Source organism: Hyaena hyaena, unplaced genomic scaffold (assembly GCF_003009895.1).
Source record: "Hyaena hyaena isolate Hyena2069 unplaced genomic scaffold, ASM300989v1 scaffold_1165, whole genome shotgun sequence".
Classification (NCBI taxonomy): Eukaryota; Metazoa; Chordata; class Mammalia; order Carnivora; family Hyaenidae; genus Hyaena; species Hyaena hyaena.
This window is the reverse complement of record NW_024081794.1, coordinates 470,807-480,412: the sequence shown is the minus strand read 5'-3', so window position 1 is coordinate 480,412 and position 9,606 is coordinate 470,807.

Genomic DNA, 9,606 nt, shown 5'->3' with positions numbered 1-9,606 from the left:
CATGGATTTGAGCCCCGGAACCAGCTATGGGCTGAAAGCTAGCTCAGAACCTGGAGCCTGTTTCAGATTCTGTATCTCCCTCTCACTCTGACACTCCCCAGCTCATTCTCTCTTTCTCTCTCTCTCTCTCTCTCAGAAATAAATGAAACATTAAAAAAAGAACTGCTTAAAAGAGATATAAGCAAAATAACTGAATAAGAATTTAGAAGAATAGTCATAAAATTAATCACTGGGCTTGAAAAAGGCATGGAAGACATCAGAAAACTATTGCTACAAAGATTATGGAGCATAAAAATAGTTGTGATGGATTAAAAAAATGCTATAAATGAGGCGTATAATAATATGGGGGCATCCAATGCAAGGATTGAAGAGGAAGAGAGGAGAATAGGTGAATTAGAAGACACAATTATTGAAAAAGAGGAAGCCAAGAAAAAGAGAGAGAAACTGATACAGGAGCACGAAAGGAGAGTTCGAGAGCTGAGTGATACACTTAAACGGAACAATATCTGTATCATAAGAATTCCAGAAGAGTAAGAAAGAGGGAAAGGCACTGATGGAGTCCTTGATCAAATTATAGCCGAGAACTTCTCCAATCTGTGTAAGGAAACAGACATTGAAATACAAGAGGCACAGAGAACTCCCCTCAGACGAAACTTGAATGGATCTTCTGCATGACATATGATAGTGAAACTGGCTAAATATAAGGACAAAGAAAGAATTTTGAAAGCAATTAGGGATAAAAGTGCCCTAACATACAAAGGGAAACCTATCAGAGTGATGACAGACCTATCTACTGAAACTTGGCAGGCCAGAAAGGAATAGCAAGAAATCTTCAATGTGATGAACAGAAAAAATATGCAGCTGAGAATCTATCCAGCAAGGAATAGAAGGAGAGATAAAAGTCCTTCCAAATAAACAAAAATTGAAAGAATTCCTCACCACTAAACCAGACCTACAAGAAATCCTAAGGGGGACTCTATGAGGGAAATGTTGCAAGGAACGCAGGATACCAGACACACCACCACAAGCATAAATCCCACAAAGGACACGATGACACTAAACCCATATTTTTCAATAATAACATGGAATGTAAATGGACTAAATGCTGCAATCAAAAGACGTAGGATAGAAGAATGGATGAAAAAAAAATCCATTCAATATTTGCTATCTACAAGAAACTCATTTTAGGCTGCAGGACACCTTCAGATTGACAGTAAGAGGATGGAGAAATAAATATCATGCTATAGGAAGTCAAAAGAAAGCTGGAATAGCTATACTTATATCAGACAAACTGGACTTTAAGTTAAAGACAATAACAAGGGATGAATAAGGGCATTATATAATAATTACAGAGTCTATCCATCAGGAAGAGCTAACAATTATAAATGATACGCAGCGAATACGGGAGCACACAAATACATAAAGCAATTTAAAAAAAAACAGAAACAATCTTATGGATAAGAATGTGTTAATAGCAGGGGAGTTTAATACTCCACGTACAGCAATGGATACATCAACTAGACAGAAAATCACTAAGGAAACAATGGACATGAATGACACATTGGACCAGACGGATTTGACAGATATATTTAGAACTCTAAATCCTGAAGCCACAAGTGTGAATGGCACATTCTCCAAGATAGATCACATACTGGGACATAAAGTAGCCCTCAATATATATAAAAGATTTGAGATCATACCATGCACACTTTTAGATCACAATGGTCCATGCACACTTTCAGATCACAATGCTATGAACCTTGAAATCAATCACAGGAAGAAGTTTGGAAAACCTCCAAAAACATGGATGTTAAAGAACACCCTACTAAAGAATGAATGGGCCAATCAGGCAATTAGAGAAGAAATTAAAAAATATATGGAAACAAAAGAAAATGAAAATACAACAATCCAACTTCTATGAGATGCAGTGAAAGCAGTGCTAACAGGAAAGTACATTCCAATCCAGGCCTATTTCAAGAAATTAGAAAAAGTGCAAGTAGAAAATCTAACCACGCCTAAAGGAACTAGAAAGAGAGCAACAAGATCACCCCAAACCCAGTAGGAGACAAGAAATAATAAAAATCAGGGCAAAAATAAACAATATAGAACAGAAAACAGTTGAACAGATCAATGAAACCAAGAGTTGGGTTTTTGAAAAACTAAATAAAATTGATAAACCTCGAGCCAGGCTTCTCAAAAAGAAAAGAGAGCCCCCAAATAGACAAAATCATGAATGAAAATGGACTTATTACAACCAACCCCTCAGAAATACAAGCAGTTATCAGGGAATACTATGAAAAATTATATGCCAACAAACAGATTAAATTAGAAGAAATGGACGAATTACTAAACACACACTCACTACCAAAATTCACACGGCAAGAGATACAAAATCTGAACAGACCCATAACTAGTGAAGAAATGGAATCAGTTATCAGAAATCTCCCAACAAATAAGAGCCCTGGGCCAGATGGCATCCCTGGGGAATTCTACCAGACATTTAAATCAGAGTTAATACTCATTCTTCTCAAGCTATTTCAAATAATAGAATGGAATGAAATAAATGGAATGAAAACTTCAAGACTCATTACACAAAGCCAACATCACTTTGATTCCCAAACCAGACAGAGACTCAGCAAAAAAAAGAGAACTACAGGCCCATATCCTTGATGAATACAGATACAAAAATGCTTAACAAGATACTTTCAAATCATATGCAACAGCACATTAAAAGAATGATCCACCATGATCAAGTGGGATTCATTCCTGGCTTACAGGGCTGCTTCAATATTCGCAAATCCATCAATGTGATACATCACATTAACAAAAGAAAAGATTAAAATCATATGATCCTGTTGATAGATGCAGGAAAAAAAAAACATTTGACAAAATACAGCATCCCCTCTTAATAAAGACCTCAAGAAAGTAGGTATAGAAGGAACTTTCTAAAACATCCTGAAAGCCATCTATGTGAAGCCCTCAGCTAACATCATCTTCAATGGGGAAAAACTGAGGTCCTTCGCCCTGAAATCAGAAACATTATAGGGATGTCCCCTCTCACCACTGTTGTTTAACATAGTGCTGGAAGTCCTAGCATCAGCCATCAGACACCAAAAGGAAATAAAAGGCATCAGAATTGGCAAAGAAGAGGTCAAACTTTCACTTTTCGCAGACGACATGATGCTCTACATAGAAAATTTGACTGACTTCATCAGAAGCCTACTAGAACTGATCCATGAATTCAGCAAAGTAGCAGGGTACAAAATCAACGTACAGAAACCAGTTGCATTTTACACACCAACAATGAAGCAACAGAAATCAAGAAGCTGATCTCATTCACAATTGCACAAATAAAATAAAATAAAATAAAATACCGGGAATAAGCCTAACCAAAGATATAGGAGATTATATGATGAAAACAATAGAAAATTTATGAAGGAAATTGAAGAAGATACAAAGAAATGGAAAAATCTTCCATGCTCATGGATTGGAAGAACAAATATAGTTAAAATGTCATTACTACCCAAAACAATCTACACCTTCAATGCAATCCCAATCAAGATAGCACCAGCATTCTTCTCAAAGCTAGAGCAAACTATCCTACAATTTGTATGGAACCACAAAATACCACAAATAGTCAAAGTAATGTTGAAGAATAAAACTAAAACGGAAACATCATAATCCCAGACCTTAGCCTCTATTAACAAAGCTGTAATCATCAAGACAGTATGGTATTTGCACTAAAACAGACACACAGTCCAATGGAATAGAATAGAGAACTCAGAATGTGACCCATAAATGTATGGCCAATTAATCTTTGACAAAGCAGGAAGGAATATCCAATGGAAAAAAGAGAGCCTCTTTAACAGATGGTGCTGGGAGAACTGGATAGCAACTTGTGGAAGAATGAAAATAGATCATTTTCTCACACCATACAAAAAGTAAACTCAAAATGGATAAAGGACCAGATTATGACACAGGAAACCATCAAAACCCTAGAGGCGAAAGAAGGAAAAAACCTCCTTGACCTACACCGCAGTAATTTCTTACTTGACACATCCCCAAAGGCAAGGGAATCAAGAGCAAAAATGAACTATTGGGACCTCCTCAAGATAAAAAGCTTCTGCACAGCAAAGGAAACAATCAATAAAATTAATAGGCAACTGATGGAATTTGAAAAGATAGTTGCAAATGACATATCAGATAAAGTGCTAGTACCCAAAATCTATAAGGAACTCATCAAACTCCACACCCAAAAAACAAATAATCCAGTGAAGAAATGGGCAGGAGACATGAACAGACACTTCTCCAAAGAGGACATCCAGATTACCAACAGACACATGAAACGATGCTCAGCATCCCTCCTCATCAGGGAAATACAAATCAAAACCACACTGAGATACCACTTCACGCCAGTCAGTGTGGCTAAAATGAGCAAATCAGAGGACTCTAGATGCTGGTGAGGATGTGGAGATATGGGCACCCTCCTACACTGTTGGTGGGAATGTAAACTGGTGCAGCCCCTCTGGAAAACAGTGTGGAGGTTTCTCAAAAAATTAACACTAGAATTCCCCTATGACCCAACAATAGCATTGCTAGGAATTGACCCAAGGGATACAGGAGTCCTGATGCATAGGGGTACATGTACCCTCATGTTCATAGGAGCACTTCAACATACCCAAACCATGGAGAGAGCCTAAATGTCCATCAACTGACAAATGGATCAAAAATATTTGGTTTATCTCTACAATGGAATACTACATGCCAATGAGAAAGAATGAAATCTGGCCATGTGTAGCAACATGGATGGAACTAGAGGGTGTTATGTTGAGCGAAATAAGTCAGGCAGAGAAGGACAGATACCATATGTTTGCACGTATAGGTGGATTAGGAGAGACTTAATGGAGGACCATAGGGGAGGAGAAGGGGAAAATAATGGGGGAGAGGGAGGGAAGCAAACCATGAGAGACTCTTGAATGCTGAGAACAAAGTAAGAGCTGATGGTGGTGGGGGAGAGAGGAAGGGGGGTGATGGGCATGGAGGAGGGCACTTGTTGGGATGAGCACTGGGTGTTATATGGAAACCAACTTGACAATAAAATATTTAAGAAAAGATAAAAAACAATAATAAACAGCTTAATCTTTAAAAAACATAAGGATGCATTAGATATAAATGTATGGATGAAAAAAGATATAGGGTAACAAACAAAACTTATTACAGTTTATAGAGTATATTGCCATTCCAATAAACGAAAACAAATTGCATTATATACATTTAAACTAAGATGAATGTTTAATTTACTCTATGTAATAATGTGCAAGAAATTTTAAGAGTATTAACCTTAGGAGATCAACGGTATAAAGAAGGGAGGCTTTTATTTTTCATTATATCTGTCCATACTGTTTGAAATCTATATCAATGAACATATAGTACATTTTATAAATGTCACAGGTGGTGGAATTTTAGGAGTTTTGTTTGTTTCTTTCTAAGATGTAAAAGTAAATATAATTCAAGTTTTAAAAACCTCATAGGTGACAAATTATTTGAGATACATATTGAGTGCCATATTTAAGTTATAAGGAGCTATGCTACATGTGTGTCCTACAACTTGGTATATGAAAAACATGAATTTACAAAACTGCTAATTAGTGGATAAGACTTGGTTTTATAATGAATTTACCATAGATTCATTCAAATAATCATGGCAAATTGCTTTGAATGATTTTCTTCTTAATAATTTAATTTATGTCAGTATTAGTAGATATAAATAATTTTAATCATCCTAGGGATATGTCAATTCCCTAAAAGAAAGCAAGTAATAGTATGTTTCTTCTGCTGTGATAGATTTTCTCTAAAATAATACATTTTACATAAATAGTGTAAATTTTGTCACTGCATTTTCATTTTGAGACTTACATAATATCTTGATAAAAATTTTTAAATGTGGTTTTAAAGTGTTTCAACACTTATGTCTAATTTTCATGATATCCTTGAGATGGCCAGATTCTTTCTTGCAATTACAGTTTAGTCTGGAAATAAGTCGAAGAATGATTTGACTATGGAAATACACTTGATAACTAATTTTATTAAGGATGAACTCAGAAGTTACAGTGTCTCAGGTCAAATATCAGGATACCACTTAATATCTGCATGGCCTTAGATAAGTGACTTAGGATCTGTGCCTCAATTTTCTCAGTTGTAAATTGAGTATAACTGTTCCTCACTCATAGGCTTGTTGTGAGGATTAAAGGTTTGGTCTACAAAAAGTGTCTGGAATAGTATGTGACAAAGTAGAAATTAAATATGTTGGATATTGTTGTATTTGCAAGGACATTATATACCCATGGGAATAAGTACAGAGCAACTTACGATAAAATAGAAACAAATTCAGAGTAAAACATGTATATAAATATATATCTAGGATTTTCATAAACTATATTTAAGTTATGTGTTGTTGCTATATAAAGTAGACATAGGACTGGGGTGCTAAATTATGGGTGCAGGAGTGTGCTATACTAAATTAGGAGTCAAGCAAAAAAGAATTTGGTCCACTTTGTCACTTTGTTACTATGCCCAAACCTGTACAGCTTTGTACAAATATCACACTCTCACTGAGCTGTTTCCTCATCTTTAAAATGAAAGGCTTGTGTTAGACAATATGTAATGCAATATGTAATGTAGTTGCAATATGTAATGTAGAGGTGCAAATTTATCCTAACCCTTAAGTTGTCATTAATTAGTGAATGCAATGCATGAAACTTGTTGACAAGCATAGGCCTGGTAATATATTAACACTGAATGGAAGTTGTAGTGTGTGGATGTACACATGCGTGCCCACATTACTTTGGGGAGAGGGATATGGTGGATCAGTGCTGAGAACACTTTTCTTTTACAGTGATATATATAGTAACTTGGAAGTTAAGTCTACCAAATGAAGGATCAAATAATCAAAAGGTATGAAACTTCAGGTCCACACTCTCATTACTTTTAATGAAATAGTCACTTCAATTTTTCCTCTTCTGTTTTCCACATTTGTAGATAAACTTAACACTTTTCTTTGAAAACACTTTTCTTATAAAAGTAAGCAAGCATAGAAGGGCAGTTCATTTTTGTTACACTATATCCAATTTATGAAGAAAGTTGTTTGAAGTCTAGATATATCTCTCCCACATATGAAAAGTATCAGTTTGGGAAACTAACATAGTAAAAATAAAATTCCACATTGTTAGACAAAGTAATTTAACCAGTTCAGCAGATGCAGTTTCCTGGGACAAACTCTTTCTCTGTAGATAATCAAGGATCTTGATAGAAAATTAAACAAGCAAAACAGATGTTAATAACATCTTTGAGACTGAACAAGAAAGTGAAGCACCATCATTAATGAACTCTCCATTGCAAGAAGTCAAGGGATATTTTCCAAAGCTTCCCATGCCCTGAACCAGTGTAGTATTCCAGGGCAGAGGAAGTGCCATAGCTATAGTAGCAGTACACATTCATGCAACTGATATAATTTACAAACTCAATGAGCTTGTTTTTGTATCCTGGTTTCAAGGTCATTAGCTATAAATGTAAAATACTGTCAAGTAACCACTTTAGGCTAATGAGTGAAGGTAGAGCTTACTTTTATATTTCTTAATTATGGACTGGTGACCAGGGCTACCAAGTTGCATGCCTCCAGAGGGGACAAATCACAGGAAATTGTAGTCTAGGCGAACTGCAACCCTTGGAATAAATACACAAGCTGTAATGTAGCCCTCTAGAGTTATGCAATGTGATGGTTCTGTCATAAGTGTGTAAGCATCTATTTAGCTGATGCTCTATTTAGTTCATATTTTTGTTGTTGTTGTTTAGTTTAGTTTTAACACTGTCAAAAGCATTAACATTATTTCACTATTTTGGGGTTACTAGTTTCCCTAGAAGCCATTAGGAAACGATACCAGAGATCGGCTTCCATCAGTGACCAGTAATTATTTAAGAACTATATATAAAAAGAGTCTTTAAAGAGTCAATGTATAATTGATTTTTACTCCCTTTTTACAAGTAGAATCAATTCTATCAGATTGTATAGAAAGATCTAGAAACAATTTCAACTTTACGTACTATCAAAATTATTCATAAATGGAGGTTGAGGAAGGGTTTTTTTAATGTTTATTTTTATTTCCTTTTCTTACAAATAATTTATTGTCTTTTTTAATTATTCATTTCAATTTATTCCAAACAGTTTGCTCTAATATACAATGTAATAAGGTACAATGGTCTCACACACAACATTCATTTTAATAATATAATATCTACTGGGGCATTCTGGTGATGTTGGATACATAAAACCAGAGGTAAGTTTATCCCTTCAGCACTTAACACTCCTCCAGAGAAATTATAATATAAAAACAGGCTTCATCCCCAATCAAAATAAAACAAAAATGTCCTCCAGATCTTATTGTTTGGTGACTTTACGAATTGGAATGGAAACATTATTCCCTTTTGGGAGGTTGACCTTAGCTGTTTTTCAACCATTTAAAGAATAAGAACTCTAGCTTTGGTGCCAATATTCAAAGCGAAGTTTTTTCCGGTGGATGAACAATGGCTGGTAGAGTGGTTTGTCACTGTCTTAAAATCACCCAGCGAACCAGGCGGAGTCTCTGCTTCTTACTAGCTCTGCAAACCTGGGCATGTGTAATGGGTTTGGCCTATAATAGTTGCTCCAAAAATGTGAGTTCTGACCGTATTCCAATTTAACTCTCTGAGCCGGTCTTTCTCACTTTCTTCAAATGCAAAATGAAGAGAATAATGCTTACCTAATAATTATAGGGTGTTTCGCGGAAATTAAATGAACTAACATCGATAAAAATATTTTTAAACCATAAATGCAAAGTAAAATAATATTATTAATATTGTTTTCTGGTCTTAAGCTCCAATTTTGAAGAGATGATTTTCAAGGGTGATTGTGGGATAGGAGAAAATAGCTGGATAATTTAAATAAGATGTAAAATCTCATGGTACTACCAAGGCAATTGCATATAACTATACTGGAGGTTCACTGTACAATGCCTCCCAGTGTTTCCTAAGATTGTGCAATATGTGCTAAGGAGGGATTCTGGGCTGCCAGGACTTGCTACGTTGCTGGTCTAGAATGGGATAGAACAAGTAAGACCAAGTGAATCATATAATAAGTCTAAGATCCATTCATTCTCTCTCTGTATCAATTATGTTTGTCTTCTCATTTTATGAATTTTATATATGAGAGACAGGTAACTGTTGAGTGGCATTTTTGTGGTGTAGGCTCTATCCTTCTCCCCTGAAGATACCGCAAGCAACAGTGCAATTTTTCCTGCTCTTCCCTTCCATGGACACTAACCTCATCTGCCCTCCACCAAGGGCAATGTGACAAGATGGCCCAGGTTTCTTAAGTCTCCATTTCAAATAGTCTTTTTTTTTTAATATTTTTTTAAATTTATTTCTAGGAGAGAGAGAGAGAGAGAGCGTGAGCAGGGGAGGGTCAGAGAGAGAGGGAGTCACAGACTGAAACAGGCTCCAGGCTCTGAGCTGGCAGTCAGCACAGAGCCCGACGCGGGGCTCGAACCCACGAACCGCGAGATCATGACCTAA